Below are 21,554 nucleotides of genomic sequence, written 5' to 3'. Positions count from 1 at the left end.
ATTTCATATGAAACTCAAAGTGTAAGTTTTGTTCAATATGGAATGTATCCTCATTTGCTTATATTAGGGCCCTAAAATCCCTTTAAAAATTGTTTTTCTGTTTTAAAAAAAGAAATAGCTGGCCCACCAAGCAAGTTTGCTATAAATCTTACTTGCTCAAAATGAGCATTTTCAGGTGAGGTCTGTTTTTTCTGGCCAAAGTCTACTATGATTCATTAGAATTCATACTGGCCCAATCAAGGAAAGAGTTTCCATGAAGAGCCTGATGGCAGCATCTGGATGAGGAGTGGTCTGGGTAATGGAAAGTGAGTAGAGAAGAAGGAGCTAAGAGCCCAAATCCTTATGAAGGATGACCTTCAGTTGTTAAATTTTAGGAGGCATCCAATGGCTTTTTCAGGGCACTCAACTAAAGAGCCAGTGGAAAGAAAATCTCTCTCTACTTCCACAAATTTGATGTAGATGGATTTGGGGGAAACTCTGGGCTCCCCAGTACAGCTCTGAGAGAAAAATCTGTTAATACCAACCCAATATTTGCTGAAGACTTTGGTATTCACTTGGAAATGTAAAAATAAGCTCTGCTGCAGAGCCCTGACCTCAGCAGTCCTGAGGTGACAAAAGATAATTCTGGTGGGTTCTATTTCCACCTGTAATGAGGCTTGTGCTGAAAGGGTTTCCAGGTCAACCCCGCCTTCTTTTCCTGGGTCCAGGGAATGTTGCTGCATGTGCGGTGAGAGGAGCCTCTCAATACATTCTTCATAGCCAATGGCATAAAGGCCCGGGCATTTAGGAATAATTCCAGGCAATAAATATTGAACAACATTCCTACTGATTGGGTTGGAGTGGGCAATGGGTCACCAGTCAATTTCCACGTGCAGCTCCAAGCGCCTAGCTTCACTAATAGTGATCTCTAAAAATGTGTAATAAACACTTTTTCCAGTTCATTTTCTGCACTTGTGTCATAATGATCCCTCCCTCAGACTTCTCAGGGTTGAAGTACTCCTGAAGTCGCTTGCCAAGGGGCACCTGGGAGGTGATCTCAGCATAATGGTAATGAAGATCCCCTTTCCAACGGCTGTTATAACCAATTCCAAAAAACGGCCAGTTTATTAGAAAGGAGCCTTGAAAAGTCTGTCCAACTCTGAAAAAGTTCCCATTTCAACTGTACCGATTCCAAAATCTGTACAGTATTCTGCCTGATGTCCCTCTTCTGTGCTTCTTCAGAAGACTCTTGTAGAACTTATTTTTATTTTTTATTTATTTATTTTTTTTGAGATGGAGTCTCGCTCTTGTCACCCAGGCAGGAGTGCAATGGTCCAATCTCGGCTCACTGCAATCTCCACCTTCCAGGTTCAAGCGATTCTTCCGCCTCAGCCTCCCAAGTAGCTGGGATTACAGGCACCCACCACCACGCCCTGCTAATTTTTTTGTTGTTGTTGTTTTGTTTTTTTTTTTTTTTTTTAGTAGAAATGGGGTTTCACCATGTTGGCCAGGCTGGTATTGAACTCCTGACCTCCAGTGATCCGCCCTTTTCCACCTCCCAAAGTGCTAGGATTACAGGCTTGAGCCACCGTGCCCTGTCGTTTAATTTTTAATTTTCTCTTTGTGATTCCTGATCTGTCGGATAGCCATGGAGATCCTGACTTTGGGTTCCCAGTACTCCTGTGAATGAATAGTCTTCCATGGTGCCGCCATCTGACTCCAGCTCCTGGTACAAGCTACTGCTGTTAAGAAGTACAGTCTGGCAGGGCTGAGCATCCCATCCTGCCTGAGCAAACACCTGTTCCAACTGTTCTACTGTGTAACTGCTCTTTCTTTTCGCAACACCATGTTCTTCCACCCGATTGTAACACGTGCAAATGGTCAAAGTAAGTGCATCCGGTACTGGGTTGTATAAGCAGAATTACATGTAAGCTATGAAGGTGGCTCTTCCTCTCTGTTCAGCACTGGTGAGGCCACAGGTGGAGCACTGCATTCAGTTCTGGGCATCCAACCAGCTTGATGCCTCCCAGCACTGGGACAGGTCCGCTCATAGCCCAGCTTGGCCAGGGCCCTGGACACAAGCTCCTACTTGGCTGGCCCGGGGGTCCTTGCTGCCAGCCACTATACTGGCTCCTTAAAGCTGCTGGTACCGTGCCTCCGCCAGGCGCTCATTGCCCCACACTGCGCTGAGCGCCTTTGTCTCCGCTGGAGTCCACAACATGCTCCGGCGGGCGGCAGCCCCACCACTGCTGCCACCACGGGAGAAGGAGACAGTCTTGTCGGGTTAAATTTTATATAAATTTAATGCTGGTCTCATAAGAACAGTTGAGTGGTGTCCTCTACTTTTTTTTTTTCTTCTCTTAAAATGTTCATGTATTCTTGGTGTTACTTTTTTTCCATGTGTGAAAAAATCACTTGTAATTAGGATTTACATTTTCTAAGATTTTTGGAGACGTACTGTAATCTGCTTTATGTTTGTTTGCTTTGTATTCGTTTTTTTGCAGCTATCACATTATTATTTTTTCCAAGTTCAATAAGTTTCATGTTTTTAAGAATTTAATATATCTATGTTGTCACCGTTTTTGGCATAAAATTGTTCATAACAGTCATTACTGTATTATTTAGGTTAGTGGATCTGCTGCGATATTGCTTTCTAATTCCTGAGCCTGGTGATTTTGTTTTCTGTTTACTTTTAAAAATTAATCTTGATAAGGGATTATCAATTTTTCCATTTGAGTCAAACTTTTCACTATACATAATCCTACCTTATTTGTTCTGCTTTCTTATTTGTAGTTTCTTATTTCCTACTCTTCTTACATATGATTTGCTGGACTTGCTCTAGGTTTTGAGATAAGAGTCTTAGAGTATTGACATTTAAATTTATTTAGTAAATGCACTTTTGTTATGAATTTAACATCTGCTTTAGCTTTATCTTACTGTATTTTATACATTGTGTGTGCATATATATATATGTGTGCGTGTGTGTATGTTGTGTATATATTTGGGACTTAAACACCAGAAACTTATTTTCTTACACTTCTGCTGACAAAAAGCACAAGGTCAAGGTGCCAGCACAGTTGGTTTCCTCTTAGAGCCTTACAAGGGATGAATCTGTTCCTGGCCTGTCTCCTTGGCTTACACATGGCTGCCTGCTTGGTACCTCTACCCATGGTGGGATGGTGGTTGCTCTGCATACCTGGCCCAGTTGTCTTTCTCTCTCTTCTTATAAGGACATCAGTCATATTGGATTAGAGCTTGGCCTTGCTGGCCTCATTTTGACTGAATCGCCTCTTTGAAGGCCCTATCTCCTTCCTCAATTAAAAGCCCTCTACTGAGACATTGTGCGTTCTCAGTCCCTTGCATAAGCACAGGCTCAGGAAGACCCCCAAGGAAAAGGTACCCACTTTAGCTGGTCTTTTAGAGTACCTCTTCTTTGAGTCCTTAACATTTCTAGTTTTTGATCCTTATAAAGCTATTCATTGTTTGAAAAGGTATTACATTTCTCATTATTTATTAACTTCTCCTGATAGTTACTGCCGAATAATGTTCTACTCTGAACTATTGTATCTTAATAAAAAAAGCAGTCTTAATTCATAAAAACTGGAAGCAGCAGTCTTGCATATGTAGTGTTTATAATTTAAAACAAAAGAATGAATAAAAATAAAAATTCTATATTAACACAAATATAATACAAGAAAAATTAAATAACTTAAAATCCGTATGAGGCATTTTGAAGTCAGTGATCAAACTATGAATTCTATTATCAGTTTTTTTCTATTTTTACTGTAGATAAAACTTTATAGTATTAAATAAACTTAGAATATCAGAATTCCATGCGAAGTTTACATAATTGGATGAAGCTATGAAAGATTCAGCCTACCTGGCAAACTACCTAAAGTAATAATTCTCATTCCTATCTCAAGTCAACTGCAGATTCTATTTTATGGGTTTTACTGCAACTCAAATCCTACACAAAGTCCTAATTGAAAAGAATTTGACAGTCTGGGTTTTAGCTTCCTCTAGACAATATGACACATCCCCAAACCATATTGTACAACTTGGTACAAATTGCAGTTTACTCAAGAGAGACTTAAAATGATGATGAATGACAGGATTTGTTAGAATGAGTTACATCTGACTTTGAAAGTGATTTCTATTCCACATTGAGATGCCATAAAATTGAGTCACATGAGCTAAATCAAATCTGGCAGGGAAGAATTCAGAAATCACGAGATATTTTTTGTCATGAGAGCCTCCTTTGAAACTTAAATAAGAACAGGTGCAAAATACACTTTTTGAACACTGGATTTTCAAAAATGATTTTGACTCATAAGAAAAGAAAAGATTCTGGATCTACCCTGTAAACAAGAAATGGAGAAGGTACTGACTCACGACAACTTTTTAAAAATAGGGGAAATTCTGTTTTTGTTTTTTAAAGGGTAAATGGGACTTAACTGCCTAACTCATTTGATTTGATTAAAATACGTGAAGACTTAAGACTGGGAATAAACTAACATTAATTCATATGGCCCATAGCCATGAATTGTACATTGTTTCATGGCAGGAACCATGCCTTTCCTGTGTTTTGTTGCCTATGCCAGACACATGGTAGAAATTACTAATAAATTGAGATTTAATCAATATATATTAAGTAGACAATTTAACTAATATTTAATTACTTTACTTACTCAATAAACCTAGTGTAAATATTGTAATTCCAAAATAAGAAAGAATACATACATAGAAATGTAACAAATTGTGCTATATTATGTATTAAGTAAGGGTCACAGCTAGGTTTCAAGTTAATTTCATCTGTTCTTCAGCATCTGTTCTTCCTGTTATAGTTCAAAGTCTCCAGTGGTATTCATCTCTTCCTTCATTTGGTGCTTTGTGAAACACTCTCTAAAAACATCTTTAGGAAAATATCTCAGTGGGAAAATATAGCTGCTGACACTTGCCAGCATTAGAACGTGTGTGTGTGTGTATGTGTGTGTGTATTTAAGTGTGATTCTTGATGGATTATACACTTTTATTTCTTCCTATCTATGGTGATCTCAAATGAATATATTTATGATTCCATTCCCATTTTATTCTCAGCTGTATATATGATGTTTCCTAGTGCTAGTCCTAGACTGTATATATATGATCTCCATTTCTGTTTACCTGGATAATTAATACATAAATATCACTTGTTAATTTTAAACTTGGAGGAATCACTTATATTCTTCATGAAATTTTAGTTATAGAATTTAGAACTTATGTATACTTGAGTACGTGTGTATTGCACTTAGGTGTTTAAGTATGAATACATATACATATGAATATATACTAATCCTTACATACATATTAATCTTAGATGAAAATAAACTTTGGAGCTCTGAAGTAATAGTACAGTATTCTCAGGGTTTTGTTTTCAACCATGTCCAACAAGTGAAGGAGAAGAAAACGTAAAATCAGTTAAGTAAACAGTTAAGTCTGGTCCTCCGAGAAGCAGCCTGCTTGAAAAACCACAGGTACAGGCAAAAATAGAGCAGCCTGGGGAAAACTCAGGCTGCACCCGCACAGATAAGCCGGCAGGGTCCAGTACAGAAGCGTTTTGTTCTTTGCATAATTGGTGGGCTCCAAGGAAAAAGTTTCCTCCCTTTTCAGACATGTATATGGTGGGCTCCATGGGAACTTGCACAAGGAGGAGGGGGGCTTACCTAAAACAAACCCACAGTTATACAAAAAAAGAGAAGCAGCATTTTCTGCTTGCCTAGAGACATACTGACAACTACATAGATAAGAAGGAGTTGTGCAGATGGCTTTTCAGATAAGTTACTCAAACAGCTACAGAGAAAAGAGGGGTTTCTTATAAAAGCTTTTGAATTCAGCTGTAAAAATGGAAACCCACTCAGGCTCCCCTCTCTGCTGTGGAGAGCTTTCTTCTTTTGCTTATTAAACTTTCTCTCCAATCTCACCCTTTGTGTCCATGCTCCTTAATTCTCTTGGTCATGAGACAATGAGCTCAGATAACACCTTAGAAGAGAGTAGTGACCCTGACCTGTTTCATAAGTATCTGAAAAAAAATGATAATTGAATATATTTAAAGGGAAACGAACTCATCCAAAAGTATAAAAAAGGCCACCCTTAACTTATTGGTTATGTTCATCATAAAAAAAAAGAACTTCCCTGAGGCAAAAAGAAAGCAGAACATTTAGGATAATTCCAAGAATACATAAGTATTTGAGTTTATTTTATTTTCCAGAGGGTTTTTCCCAATTCTGTGACAAAATAGTTGTAGCTATGGAATAGGAATGTGGGCTTTAAGAAATTAGAATACGAAGGCAAGTATTTTAATTTTAAATGTTGAAGACAATAAAGAAGAAAATATGCTAATAATTGAGAGATCATAAGAATTTTAATATTGGTTAAGAGACAGCTGCCAGCAAGTATAAAATGGGTATAACAGTCATCTATTGTTGTGTAACCAACTGTCACAAAACAAAAAACTATTTTATTGTATTTTGCATACTTATGGGCAAGGACTTCAGTTGGGAATTGCCTGGGAGATTCCTTAGCTAAAGAGTGCCTGTAGGGTCTAAAACCATGTCACCCAACTACGAGGTACTTTGAGGGGTTTGACTGGAGTCTGTGAGGCTCTTCTCCATGTCATGTTATTTCAAGAATTCTCCATGTGATTTTCCCAACAAGGTAGTTGAACTTACATGATTTCTCACAGCTCCAAAAAGTTTATTTGTTTTTTTTAGATGCTCAAACTGTAGCTTCAAGTGTTCAGGTGACCCAGCCTTGGAATTCCTTGAATTTACTTCAACTATGTGTGATGCACTAAGACCAGCATAGAATAATGGGTAAGAGAATTAGACCGCACCTCTCATTGATAATTAGGAAGTAATTCGTGCCCAGAATCTACCACAATGTGCATGAAGTTGTCATCATTAATGAATGATACATGATTTATCCTGCTGATATTAATATGAGAAGACTTATACCAATGTCAAATAATTCCAAAGGTCCTTTGTCTTTATTCGTGTCTTGGAAGCCAAATACCTGAACATAACCAAACAATACAGAGGATAAATAAAGACAGTAAATACAGAGAAAAATGCAACTACATTTATACTAAGAAGAAAGCGTAATTATTCTGACGTGCACTCAATGTAAGAATATACTCAGGGACTTTATAAGTGAAAAAGAATGACTTCAAATGCATAGTAACATAACATTACTGATTGGAGTTCTAAATAAATGGAAGCCACACAATGCTTTTGTAAGTTCAAGACAACTATGGCTTGTAATGCATGTATTATACATTACATATAAAACTATATTGTATAGGTAAAGTAAAAAATTCCAATGCTCAGGGCTCAATTACTATTAAAATATTATCCCTCGTGCATATATTTAAATAATATGTGCTTCACCTGAACATTAATACGTATGTTCTTTTAGTCTATTATGTTTGTTAATATAAGAAATTATGTAGTATATTTTATAAGTTATTTCCATAGATCATTTCCATTTTCCACTCTCACAAAGTGAAGTACTCACAAGTAAAAATGTTAAGAAATATTCATGATAGCAAAGACTTGGAACCAACCTAAATGTCCAACAACGATAGACTGGATTAAGAAAATGTGGCACATATACACCATGGAATACTATGAAGCCATAAAAAATGATGAGTTCATGTCCTTTGTAGGGACATGGATGAAACTGGAAACCATCATTCTCAGCAAACTATCGCAAGGACAAGAAACCAAACACAGCATGTTCTCACTCATAGGTGGGAATTGAACAATAAGAACACATGGACACAGGAAGGGGAACATCACACACCGGGGACTGTTGTGGGGTTGGGAGAGGCAGGAGGGATAGCATTAGGAGATACACCTAATGCTAAATGATGAGTTAATGGGTGCAGCACACCAACACGGCACATGTATACATATGTAACAAACCTGCACGTTGTGCACGTGTACCCTAAAACTTAAAGTATAATAAAAATAAAATAAAATAAATATTATTTTAAAAATATTTCAGAGCCAAAATAATTCAGTAAAAAGAAATGGAATAGGTGAAAAAAATCCACTGACCAAAAATTAGTTCTGTTATAATTAATTAGTTCTTCTCAGTTATTGCTTTATTACTAAGCATTCTAATGTACATTGTTTTCATTTTGAAAACGCAAGTTTTTTATGATGGTAAGAAGTTATTTTTGGTTGGAGGCAGAGAAAGCTGACAGAATAAAAATAATAGAGTAAAAATAGATTCTTTGTAGATTCTTCTACAAAGTCTGCATATGACTTTGTAATTTGGAAAAAATTAGTGCTTGTGCTGACAAGTTATTTTGTTATTTAATTATCAGATATAAAATGAACATTTAAAGACCAATTAGAAAATGTTTTCCTACAAACATAACTAAATTTTTGGTTCTTTTTCATGTGAGAATGTTTAAATAACCAATTACTGATTCAGTAATATACAGTGGTTATTCAATGAGATACTATAATTAGATCAGTACTATAATATATAATTGTTAAACAGAAGTACTATTAAATTAATTGTAAGTATTCCCATTATGTCCTATTGATATTCTGATGTTTTGATTTGGAAGTCATTGTGAATGATTTACAATTGGTTACATAAGAATTTGACTAGACAAACTCAAAGTTATAACCATAGAGTTTTCATTCTACATTAGAAGTCAATTTTTAGCAATGAAAATTTTTGTTTCTTTTCATAAGATCCTAAGATAAATAACTTTTCAATCTTATTATGTATCGCTATCAAAACTTGGGAAACACTATAGAGTATTAAAATCAACATTCTAGTACAGGTGAGCAATGATATTTCTTGGTATTATTTATTTACCAGAGTTGAGTCCTTGATAATTTTTATTAATTTGTAAAATAGAATACCTATTCTATATGGTTACCATGAATTAATGCATCTCATAAAAATACCTATCTTAAGACTTATTATATGAAAGGAACGTAGTATCCTATATTGTACCCATAATTAATTGACCTAAACATAAAAATTAACATTGATACTATTAAGTAATTTTAAAGAAATTTTACTATACTACATATTTTATAGGTATTTGTCCATTAATTTTACAATTACTTTCTCAGGTAGGTAATATACTTCTCCTCATTTCACAGGTAGTTGGTGTTTATTTGTAATGGGATTATGTCATATTTCCCGACATAATTTACAATGTAAGGTGTTTGTTACCAAATTTATAGTTTTGTTCTTTTCTTAAGATTTGTATTGATGTATTCTCCATTTCACTAATGCAGTGTAAAAAGCCTTTTCACAACATAGAATTAAATACACTGTGTAGGAACTCTAACAGCCAGACTGAAAATAATGGGCCAGTAACCCGGATCAAGGTTAAAGGTGCATTTGGCATTTTAAAACAACTGTCTTTCAGGTTCTAATTATGTTAAGCTTGCAGGAGGTGTGATCAGACTTTCTATATAAAAGATAATCCTATTTTATAAACTGGAAATATAAATGACCTCAAAGGGTCAGGTTAATGAAGCATTTTCAAAAATTTTATTTTTGTCACAGCTTGATATCTTCTTTAAAGTGACATCAAAGATTGGATGCTATAACGTAGAAATGCATTTTGTAAATGCCTTTGACCAAATTGTCAAAATTATAATTTTGTAATGTACATGTAAGAAATGGTACATCAATTTCTCAATGTTATGATATACAATGTTTTATAAATGTAAAAAGTTATACAACCTTTTACAATATTATTCAAAAATCAGGATAAGTAGGAAATATTCTTTAGAGAGTATTTTTACATTATTTATAAACAAATTTCTAAAAATGATGTGAGAGACAAAATTTAATTTAAGGACTATTGATTACTGTTGTACATAGAAAGCTGTGACTTCAGGTTCAGGACAATTATATATCTATACTGTATTTTATTCAGTCACATATAATAAGAAGAAACTATTATTTTTTGCAAGTGTGCAAAATTGCAAGTGTGCAAAATACATAATTTTAATTGATATGGAATTCATGTAAAAAATTGGAAAACTTGACATCGTTTCAGATAAAGTAACTAATACTTAAAGAGAATAATTTGGTTCTAAGGGTAAGTGGTAGGCTAGCGAGTCTTGTAGATTCCAGGGCATATGGCTTATTATAATACTGTATCTCTGATTGCTATTTCAGTGAAGCATTTTAGCTTTCTGGATTTTATATTAAATTAGTTTATGAAGCAAACAATTTTTAAATACCACTGAATTAGTAATTTATATCTAATAAAATAGTAACATTTTTATACATCCAAAGAGTGGAAGATAACATTAACAAAGTGTGCATGTATTTTGAGACAATTACTAAGTATTGATATTGTCAGGAATAGGTATAATTATAAAAATTTGAAAACCCCAGGCAAAACCAAAACTCATTACATACATTATAAACTTGATTTATAAATTAGCAGAAGTTTTATATCTGCTATCAGATCTCAGATATTAGGAGGCTAAATATCTAAGGACTCTTTCCATGTTAAATATGAAAAAGCACATAAAGTATAAAAAGGCATATGTGTAATAATTCAAAAAAGGATTTTGAACAGAGAAAGCATTGCAGTTAGTAAATGAAGAATTGCCAGAAAAATTGAAGAGATACAATTTTCATACACACTAGGTGAGCAATGAGATGGGTGGTATCCAGGGCTGTTTGTGAAAATGTAAAATAAAAAAATCATTCTAGAGGGTTTTTTTCATTTTTGAGAGTTTTTTCATTTTTAAGAATTTTTTTCATTGTTGTACCTCCTTCATGACAAGCCATTCACATTGAATAAATGTATTAATAAATTTATTAAATTCACATTTCGCCTGGCTAATAAATGTGAATGGCTTGTCATGAAGGAGGTACAACAATGAAGAAAGAACAATGCCGGGTGGCTTCCACCATCTGGCAGGGCGTTTGTCTCTCTGGCCTGGCTGCCCAGTTCCAGCTCAGCTTTATTGTTCTGTCTCCTTTGTTCCAGGAGACCCTAGGTTGCTCCGTCAGAGCCTCTGTCGCCCTGTGATCTGCAGGTTCTGGGAGATCTCTAAGCAGGATGCCAGAAGATCCCAGGAGACAGAAAATGGAAACAAATGGGAAGTCCGGGACACTGAAGGTCATTTCAATAATTCTGGAAAAACATCTCTGAAGTCATATGGTATGAAGACTCTATGAATATATAGAAGTTAGTCATTGTGGAGAAATCTTCAGCCAGATTCCAAATCTTAATCTCAAGGAGAAAATTTCTGCTGACTTAAATTCATGTGAATGTCATGTGTGTGGACAATTTTGTTTTTTTGAGATGGAGTTTCACTCTTGTTGCCCACGCTGGAGTGTGATGGCACAATCTCGGCTCACTGCAGCCTCTGCCTCCCGGGTTCAAGTGATTCTCCTGCCTCGGCCTACCAAGTAGCTGGGATTTCGGGCATGCGCCACCATGCCTGGCTAATTTTGTATTTTTAGTAGTGACAGGTTTTCTCCATGTTGGTCAGGCTGGCCTCGAACTGCTGACCTCAGGTGATCTGCCTGCCTTTGCCAAAATATTGAGATTACAGGCATAAGCCACTGCACCCGGCCTGGACAAGTTTTATATATCATTCATCTCTTAATAGGCACATCTTATATCATTCTGGACACAAACCATAAGAATGTGAAAAATGTGGGGTGAGGTGATATAAATGTAAACAATGTGGGAAAAACCATTATCTCTCTCATAAACGTCCAATGACACATGGTAACACACGCCAGAAATAGACCTCATAAATATAAGAAATGTGGGAAAACATTTAAGTTTCTCTATGTACTTCAAATGCATAAAGTAACTCACATTGGAGAAAAACCCTGTGAATAGAAGAAAGGTGATAAAGCCTTGAGATTTTGAAGTTCTTTTCAAAAGCATGAAAGAACTCACAGTGGAGAAAAACCTTATAAATGTCGGAAATGGCATAAAGCCGGTGGATATTCCGGTCAGCTTCAGAATCATAAAGTACTCATACTTAAGAGAAACTGGCAATGTAGGAAATGCGGGAAAGAATTCAGTTGTCTTAGTTATTTTCAAGCACGTAAGAGGGTTCACAATGGTGAAAAATCTTCTGTGGTTAATTAATATGGTAAGGAATTTACTCTTTCTAGTTCCCTACAGAAACATGAAACAAATTATACTGGAAAGAAACCCTATAAATGTAAGAAATGTGGTGAAGTCTTCAGTCATTCCTCCTCTAAGCTAAGTAGTCAAAAAGAATACATACTGGAGAGAAACCCTATGATTGTAAAAAAATGTGGTAAAGCCTTCAGTCTATAGAGTTCCCTCAGAAGACATGAAACAGCTCATACTGGGGAGAATCCCTATGAATATAAAAAATGTGATAAAGCCTTCAGTCTACAGAGTTCCCTCAGAAGACATGAAACAGCTCATACTGGGGAGAATCCCTATGAATATAAAAAATGTGATAAGGCCTTCAATCTATAGAGTTCCCTCAGAAGACATGAAACAGCTCATACTGGAGAGAATCCCTATGAATATCAAAAATGTGGTAAAATCTTCAGTCTATACCATTCCCTTAGAAGACATGAGAGAGCTCATTCTGGAGAGAAACCCTATAAATGTCAAAAATGTGGTTAACACCTTCAGTTGTTTCAGTTACCTTCAAATACATGAGAGAACTCATACCAGAGAGAAACCTTATGATGTAAAAAATGTAGTAAACCCTTCAGACATTTAGGTTCCATTTGAACACATACAAAATTTCATACTTGAGAGAAACCTTATAAATGTAAAAAAATGTTGCAAAGCCTTTATTTGTTTCAATTACCTTGAAACACATGACAGAATTTATACTGAAAAGAAATTTTATGACTTTAAGAAATGTGGTAAAGCCTTCAGCTATTCCAGCTCTCTAGGTAAACATGAAAGAACTCACACTGGAGAGAATCCCTATGACTGTAAGAAACATGGTAAAGCCTTCAGACATTCCAGCTCTGAATAAACATGAAAAAACTCACATTGGAGAGAAACCCTATGACTAAGTCATGTGGCAAAGCATTTAGATATTCTAGTTCTGTACGTAAACATGAAAGAACTCATACTTCATAGAAATCCTAGGAATGTAAGAAATGTGGGAAAACAGTTGAGTTTTTTTGAAAACATGAAATTATACAACAGAAAAATCCTATGTGTATGAGAAATGTGATAAAAACTTTATGTTTCAGTTCCCTCTGAACACACTGAAAAACTCATTTGAAGGAAACCAATGAATGTAAGGAATATGGGAAAGCACGCAATTGTTTCACTTTCCTTTGAAAATACAAAACACTCATACTGAATGAAAAAACTGCATGTAAACAATGTGGTAATGCCCTAAGTGTTTCCATTTCTAGTTGAGGACATGAAAGAACTAATTCCTGAATAACCCTACAAATATGCGGAATGTGGGAATGCCTTTCTCTCAAGTACTTTCAAAGACACATGCCATATCCACAATGGAGATGGATCTTATGAAAGAATGTATTCTGTATCTAAATCCTCATAGTTTGCAAAACATAGATGTCTTCATTTTAATAATTATTTCAAAAGTCATCTTAGAACTCCCATTGAAAAAAAATTCTTACAAATTAAGTATTTGGAAAGCCTGGTGCAAATTAAATATTCCACAGGGTTCAAAACCTGCATATGAATGAAATGTTATCTAAATTATAAATATATTGTTTATTAGTGGCTCGTTCTTAATGAGGATCTTTGGACTATTGATTTCCACTTATTTTACATGAAAATATTGAGATGAGAATTCTGTAGCTGTCCTTTAAGCAACAGTACCTGAATTCAATAGGTAGTGGGTTATTTTTCTCAGTTAATACAAAATTTTCTCTTTATGTCTAAAAGGTTGTGGGAATCTATGGGTGAATTAAAATGTATTTTTAAAGTGTAGGTAGCATTGATTTTTATGTAGCTTTTTAATTGTTCAGTAATGAATAGGTCATTGAATACTGAGTCTTAGGTCAATTGTTGGGGTCTTACCTGCCTTATGTGACAAGTTTTAGTTATCCCTCACCTATTACACATATTCCATCTTTACTTAAAAAAAGTGCTGTTTCTTGGAAGGAAGAAGTTTATTCCATTTTCTTTACTAATCAAGGGTTGGTATCAAATCACAAAAACAAGAAAAAAGCAAAACTGTGGTAATTAAATTTAAGAATATATGGTTTAGACATACAATGAAATGCTAAAAATGATAATTTAAAGGTATAACTAATGCCATCAGAAGTTATTCTTATATGCTGAAAAATTTCAGAGAAATTTCTTCACTGGACTCAGAGAGATGTGGTGGAAGAGGAAAGTGGAGGAGAGGTGAGGTATAAGGAGCGATCAGAGAGACTGGAAGCATAACAACTCCATCCACATTGCTGCCCTCGAAAATAGAGAAATAAAATAAGTCAAGTATTTTGGCCAGCTTTTAGAAGCTGAGAACAGCTCCTGGCCAACAGCCAACAAAGGTATGCGACTTCAGTCCTAAAACCACGAAGAACTGAGTTTTGCCAACAGCCTTACAGAACCTGAAAAAAGATATTCCTTCAAGATATTCCAGTAACGAATGAAGCCCTGTAAACACCTTGATTTTCACCTTTTAAGACTCTAAGCAGATGCCACCAGACTTCTTTAAGGAACTAGGCAAACCTCCTGAATGTATGACTTACAGAATTATGAGATAATTAATGGGCATTGTTCATAGCTGCTAAATTGCATTACGTTTTTCCTGTAGCAATAGAAAATGCATGCCATTATTTAGTTACTCCCTTTTAGGCCCATTTCCTCTATTTCCCATTCTACACCATATAGTCAATATTCTAAGCTGTTTAATATATATCATCGAGTTAGTAACTATTTAAATAAAATAAGCAGTGTTTAGTTTAATGTGTTCAAGTAATTTAATTCGTATAAATGATTTTGTGCTATGCCTTATTTTCTTTTGGTGTTTGAAACTAGCTGTTTAGCTGTGTTTATAGGCTAACGCATCTAAATTCTTCATAGCTTATGGAGTGCAACCACCATATCTTACTTTTCCATTTTACCAGTAATAGTCTCCAAACCAGCTTCCATTCTTCCTAAACACAAACAATACTTCAATCAATGTCCACGCCCATGACTAATGATATACCTATACTGTACATATTCATATTTTATCTAAGTTCTTCACAATAACTTTATAGAATGACTATATTAGATAATTCTGTCCTTAGATAATGAAGTTTTTCCCTTTATTTTTGTTAAAACTTCCTATAATCTCATAATTCATTTTATTTAATTTTCACAGTCTAATCTAGAAACATCTTAATCTCATTGTTGTTTTAAAAATAAATTTCTTTAGCAAAGTTGAGTAGGTCTTCATATATTTGATACTTATTCAGTTTTTTCTATCTATAATCTGTTTATCTTTTGCCTGTTTTTCTTTGAGTTATCTGTTTTATTTTATTGTTGATTTTTTGGAAGTTCCTCACATGTTCTTTTAATTGTGGGTGTTTTTTTTTACCATCTTTATAAAGATATAATTTATATGCAATCAAATTCACCAATATTCAATGTTGGTAATATTGTAGCATTATCAGAGAGTTGTGTATTTTTTTTTTTTTTGGTCATTTACATGTGTAGACAGTGGTGTCTTCTTTTCAATGTACTAATTGTATAGCAAATTACTTAGGTATAAGGGTGAGTTTGATGAGTCAACACAATTTCATTTCTCTTTAAACTTTTCACATTTCCATCTTGAGCCAGATGGTATTAGAAAGGAAAATAAAACATGAAAATATTCTAAGCATTTTTCTAATTCTTTTTTAACTTTTACTTAGGTACCTTCTAGATATCATACAATTAACCATTTCATATAGATAATTCAAACATTTTTAGTAAGTTTTCTCTGATTAAACCATCATCCTAAATAGGTTTTGGAACATTTTTCTCCCATCATGCCAATTTATAATGGATTCTGGTTCCTGCCTAGACTTAGGCAACCAAAAATCTACTTTTGTCTTGCTTTTGCCTTTTGTGAAGATTTCATATAAATGGATTCATAGAATATGTGGGCTTATGTCTAGCTTGTTTCACTTACCATGTGTTTTGAAGTTTATTCATGAGGTAGCATGTGTCAATAGTTCATTTTATTTTGAATAATATTCTTTTTCGTGAACATATTATATATTGGCTAACATAAACTAGTTGGTAGACGTTAAATTGTTTGCAGCCTTTCTCTATTAAGAATAATGCTGCTGTAAAAAATTGTATGCAATTTTTTTCTGAACATGTTTTTACTTACAGATACTTTGAAATAGATACCGCCGGGCGCGGTGGCTAACACCTGTAATCCCAGCATTTTGGGAGGCCGAGGCAGGCAGATCACGAGGTCAGCAGATTGAGACCATCCTGGCTAACACGGTGAAACCTTGTCTCTACTAAGAATACAAAAAATTAGCCGGGCGTGGTGGCAGGCGCCTGTAGTCCCAGCTACTCGGGAGGCTGAGGCAGGAGAATGGCGTGAACCCGGGAGGCAGAGCTTGCGGTGAGCCGAGATTGCGCCACTACACTCCAGCCTGGGCGACAGAGTGAGACACCTTCTCCCAAAAAAAAAAAAAAAAAAAAAGAAAAAGAAATAGATAGGTAGATACATGCATACATATATACATACATAGAATCTTAGAAATGGTGTTACTGATCACCTGGTAGTTTTAGTTTTAACATTTGGAGAAAATGCCAAACTATTTTTCACAATGGTTGCACCATTTTACAGTACAATCAGCAATGTATGAAGATTCTGGTTTCTCCACATCCTCGTCAAAGACATGTGTGGTATTATTTGTCTTTTGGATTAAACTGGCTATGAAATAGTATCTTCTTATGGTTTAATTTGCATCTCCATGATGACTTATAATGTTGAATAACATTGTATTCTGAAATATTATAATTAGTTGATTATTGTGTTTGATGCATAAAGCATAACATTCATTTACAACCTACCTGGTTTGATTGAACAATAATAATTATTCTGAGTCACAGTATGTAGTTGAATAAAGACAATTATGTCTAAAATATTAATATAAATCACTTAAAAGTACACAGGATACTTCTTTAAAATGTCTTAAAATTAACAACAGGAGCACAGTTCTCTATATAAATATCGAATATTGTAGACCTTCCAATAAGTACAATCCCAAATTAAATAAGCAGGATACAGTAGTATTAAAAACAATATATATACATACTTTTGAGAATGATATGAAATTACATCATGAACTCCCTTGATAATATTAATTTATGTTAATCAGAAAGATACCCAACAAAATCTTCTTTCCTATACAACCTGGTTAGAGTTGACCAGAAGAGAAATTTTGCACAAGATTTGGAAGGCAAAGTGAAGCATGAACCATCACATATAAAGGTGTTATGATTATATGAAATTTTAATATACAGGACATGTTGTATAGGACCCAAACCATAACATTTTGAGACACCTCTTCTACCATAAATTATTTGCCTTTCCAGTGGATAAAAACTTATACATTAGCCTTTACCCCTACAGCTCAACAAATAGAAAATCTAGCTAGGTATTATCTTGAAACAAAATAATGACCTCCTTGCTTATTTCCCTGAAACAAATTCTAAATCAGTTTCTGAATACTATTACCTCAGGTTTTTTGCCAATTGTTGGTGTAGAATCCTCTAGAATTTCTAATTCTACAAATAAATTCCCCTTCTTTCTCTCTCTCTCTTCCTAATTCTCTGATAAATTTTATCAACATGATCACTCACCTCACTAAGAAATCTACTTTCTTTTACTTCCCAACAACATCACATTGATTTCTTCCCAGCTTTCTCTCTTATTTTGCTTAAAAAAAATCCTCTAAAGTCCACTAAAAATAAAAACTATGTAAATTTTCTAAGTGCTTATCTTAATTTGAAATTTGATTCTTTCGCTGTCATATTTGTGATAGTTTTATTACACATGCAATTCTAAATGTATTTTCTGCAATATATTTAGAATATTATTTTGTTTCTTCATTCAGCACTACTCTACTATAGTTATTTGTCATAATTATTCATTTTCAGGTAATAGATGTTTATCCTTCTGAACACTTTTAACGTTTTCCCTTTGTCATTAATGTTTTAGAACTATGATGTGTGTAGTTCCTTGGGGAATTGTGATAATTGCACATGCCAGAGAAAATTTAAAAAATAGAAGCAGGAGAGGAATATTTGCAGAAATAATTTTTATGATTCCACAAACTAAACCATGATGCAAGAACTCAAATGAGAAGGTGTCAGAGAGAGCCAAAGCAACTCATTTATTATTTAGATAAGAGAACACAAACACACAGCAACACACACTCTCACACTTACACAGAAGTCCACCTTTTGTCATCAAGTATTTCTCTCCATTTTGAAAAAATATCCTGCCTTCAATTAAACTAGTTGATTCATTAATATTTCTGGTGATAACAGAAGGATATAGAAACATGGCCCTACCCTTTCAATGCACTTTCACACTGCTTTCTTCTGTCAGTGATGTCCTTGGAATAAATTGGTTGGGTAGATGTTTTTTTTGTTTTGTTTTTAGTATTCAATGATATTACATTAATGAAAACATTCAACGATGACATGGGTTGATTCATATCAGAGGTAAAAGTGGTTGGTCTTTTATAACTTGAGAGGATTCCAATTTCAGTCAGTCTTCTGGGTTTAATATTTGACAAGTTAAATTTAACAAATCACTTCTTTTCCCAGTAATACCTATATCTAGAGCTGTATAAATCATATGTTCTACTCTCCTACCCTGGGGAAATAATTGAGGTGAAGGCCACTGGGCTGAACCTGATTTAAACAGAGGAATAAGCACATATCAGTTTAATAATGGCAGAAAGATTATTCTCATTGCACTAATTCCAAAAAGTCTCAAGTTGCCCTGTCATATTTCTCTAGAATTATGAAAAATCTCACTGCTATACTGAGTTAAAGTCCCACTATTGTATCCTCTTATCCTTTCGCTCATCAACATCTCATTTCTTCAACACTTAGCTCCTTCTAAATCCACAAACTCCTCTAACTCCAAGTTAATATAGCTTTATATTTTCTCCTCCTCTCCCTCCTCTGGGAACTTTATTGTATGACTGAATTTGATTTTTTTAAATTAAATGCTTCTTTTCATTTTCCAGATTTTAAGTTTCTATTCTTCTCCTATATTTGCCAATCTTTTTCTATGGAAGCTCCAAAGTTGCAGTGTAATAATTGAACATCTCTTACAAAACTATGATTGAGTGGTATTGTGGTAAGAAACTTCTTGAGCAGGAGGTAGATTTATACTATATACCAAATACGACTGAATGTAACTACATTAATACAGAATCACACATATATTTTAAATGGGATACAACATTTTTACTCTGTTATAGGTATTTATAGTTTTTTTCTAATTTAATTATTAGCATTTGTTACACTTGTATTATAATCTTCAAAGAGGAAGGCCTATAATATATAATTATATCTGTAATTAATTTAATTCAACATTATATCTATAATTTCGTTTTATTTTGATTCTACATTTTACTGAGCATGCTCTTGCAATAAGAAAAGAAAACAGCTAATTAGATACCAAAATAAGAGAAAAAAATGTATTAGATTCTTGACTGGTTGCTTAGATTTAATTCCATGTATACACGAAAAAAACTATTAGAAAATTGATTAAGCATCATATTAAGCTCTATCCTTGAATACATTTTGGATAATTCCTTTAAATAATCAATATTATAAAATATAAATCAGGAAAGGTTAGATCTTTTGGTATAGTTCAAAGACAAAAGGAGAATTTGTAGAAAGAAACAAATTAAAATATAGAGTAAAATAAAAACAACGCCACAAAAAGTCTGCAAAGAAAACAAAAGCATATTTAATATGCCGTTATCAAACATTATTTTTCTGTGTAAATAGGTTTGACAGATTAGAACCAGAACTGATTGGAAGCCATATTTATGGCTTTATAGTCCTTGATATTATGAATACATTGCTCCTGACCTGAGAATATGAGGATAGAGTCTTTCTTCTAAGAGACTTTGCCTGTAGTAAGGCTAATCAGAATTTCAAAACTTTGAAATTTTTGTCATATAAGCATTTAATGGAGATGAATGCTTTTCTCCTAAGAATTTTTCACTGGGAGAAATCACGGTGTGAGATGTCTAGATATATAAATTTTAATATTCAGTGGGAAAACATAAAACATCGTCTTAATCAAAACAAAGAAAAGAAGGAAAAACAATTCTCATCATGCTCTCAATTAAAAGTCTATAGTCCGTTGGCAAATGAAGCCTAAGCCTCAGCCAAAGTAAGTTACTAGTATGTCAATGGTGAATACAAATGACCATGAAGATTGCAATTTTACACCCCAGAAAACATTTAAATGCACATCAAATGAAAAAGTCACTTGATATTTTAAACACAATTCCCTGAACTTTCAGACCTACTCAGGTTTATGAAGACAGATTACATTAAAAAAAAAAACTTTAAATAAACTCAATTTACAGAGAGAGACGGAGAGACGGGGAAAAAGAAGGGTGGGAAGAGAGAAACAGAGAGAAATAAAGAAAGGAAGGAAGAGCGGAGGAAGGAAAGAAGGAAGGAAGGAAGGAGAGAGAGAGAAAAAAAGAAAGAAAGAGAAAAGAAAGAGAGAAAGAAAAGAAAGAAGAAAGATCAAATTTTCAAATTTACAGAGAGTAAGTAAATTTCTTAAGGAAACAAAGAAACTGATTTTTGGTGTAGGTAAAATGTGAAAGATAGCAGTTGTCAAAACGCCTGCATAAAAACGGCACCAAAAGGAGAATGAGCAGTTATGTGGTTTTCCTGTTTTAACCAAAGAACACTTAAAGGAATGATTCCACATATGTTAACATATGCCTTCTGTTAAAGTGAACTAAGTATGACCTGAGAAAGACTCCATACTTTTATCTCTGAGTCCTCGTGGATACTTAATAGGTAGGCAAGATTGAAAACCTAACTTAGGAGTATGTGCCTGTAATAATAGCAGAGTCTTAGCCAATGCCAGCAGCCATACTTCAACTGATCATAGACTGTTGAGTGTTCAAACTGTGTTCAAACAAGGCAAATGCCAACATATAACCATCTAGCTGTTTCTGTGCCTCACTTCTGATTTCTGTATGTCACTTCGTTTTTTAGTCTACAAACTTGTTCTGCCTGATTTGCGAATGGTTCATTGCTCAATTAAACTCCTTTAAATTTAATTTGGATGAAGTTTTTCTTCTCTTTTTTTCTTTTTGTCTTTTTTTTTTTCCTTTTTGAGATGGAGTCTCACTCTGTCTTAAATTTAAAGGAGTTTAATTGAGCAATGAACCATTCGCAAATCAGGCAGAACAAGTTTGTAGACTAAAAAAGGAAGTGACATACAGAAATCAGAAGTGAGGCACAGAAACAGCTAGATTGGTTATATGTTGGCATTTGCCTTGTTTGAACACAGTTTGAACACTCAACAGTCCACAGACTGTTG

The 21,554-nt window shown here is 34.3% G+C and overlaps 1 pseudogene; it reads right to left on the bottom strand.

Moving 5' to 3' along the window:
- Positions 1-356: 356 nt before the first annotated feature.
- LOC101125948 (myb/SANT-like DNA-binding domain-containing protein 2) lies at positions 357-3,149 on the bottom strand (annotated as a pseudogene).
- Between the last annotated feature and the right edge of the window lie 18,405 nt (positions 3,150-21,554).

Source organism: Gorilla gorilla, chromosome 22 (assembly GCF_029281585.2).
Source record: "Gorilla gorilla gorilla isolate KB3781 chromosome 22, NHGRI_mGorGor1-v2.1_pri, whole genome shotgun sequence".
NCBI lineage: Eukaryota > Metazoa > Chordata > Mammalia > Primates > Hominidae > Gorilla > Gorilla gorilla.
Note: the sequence above shows the minus strand (reverse complement) of the source record. Positions and strands in the feature narration are given on the sequence as shown.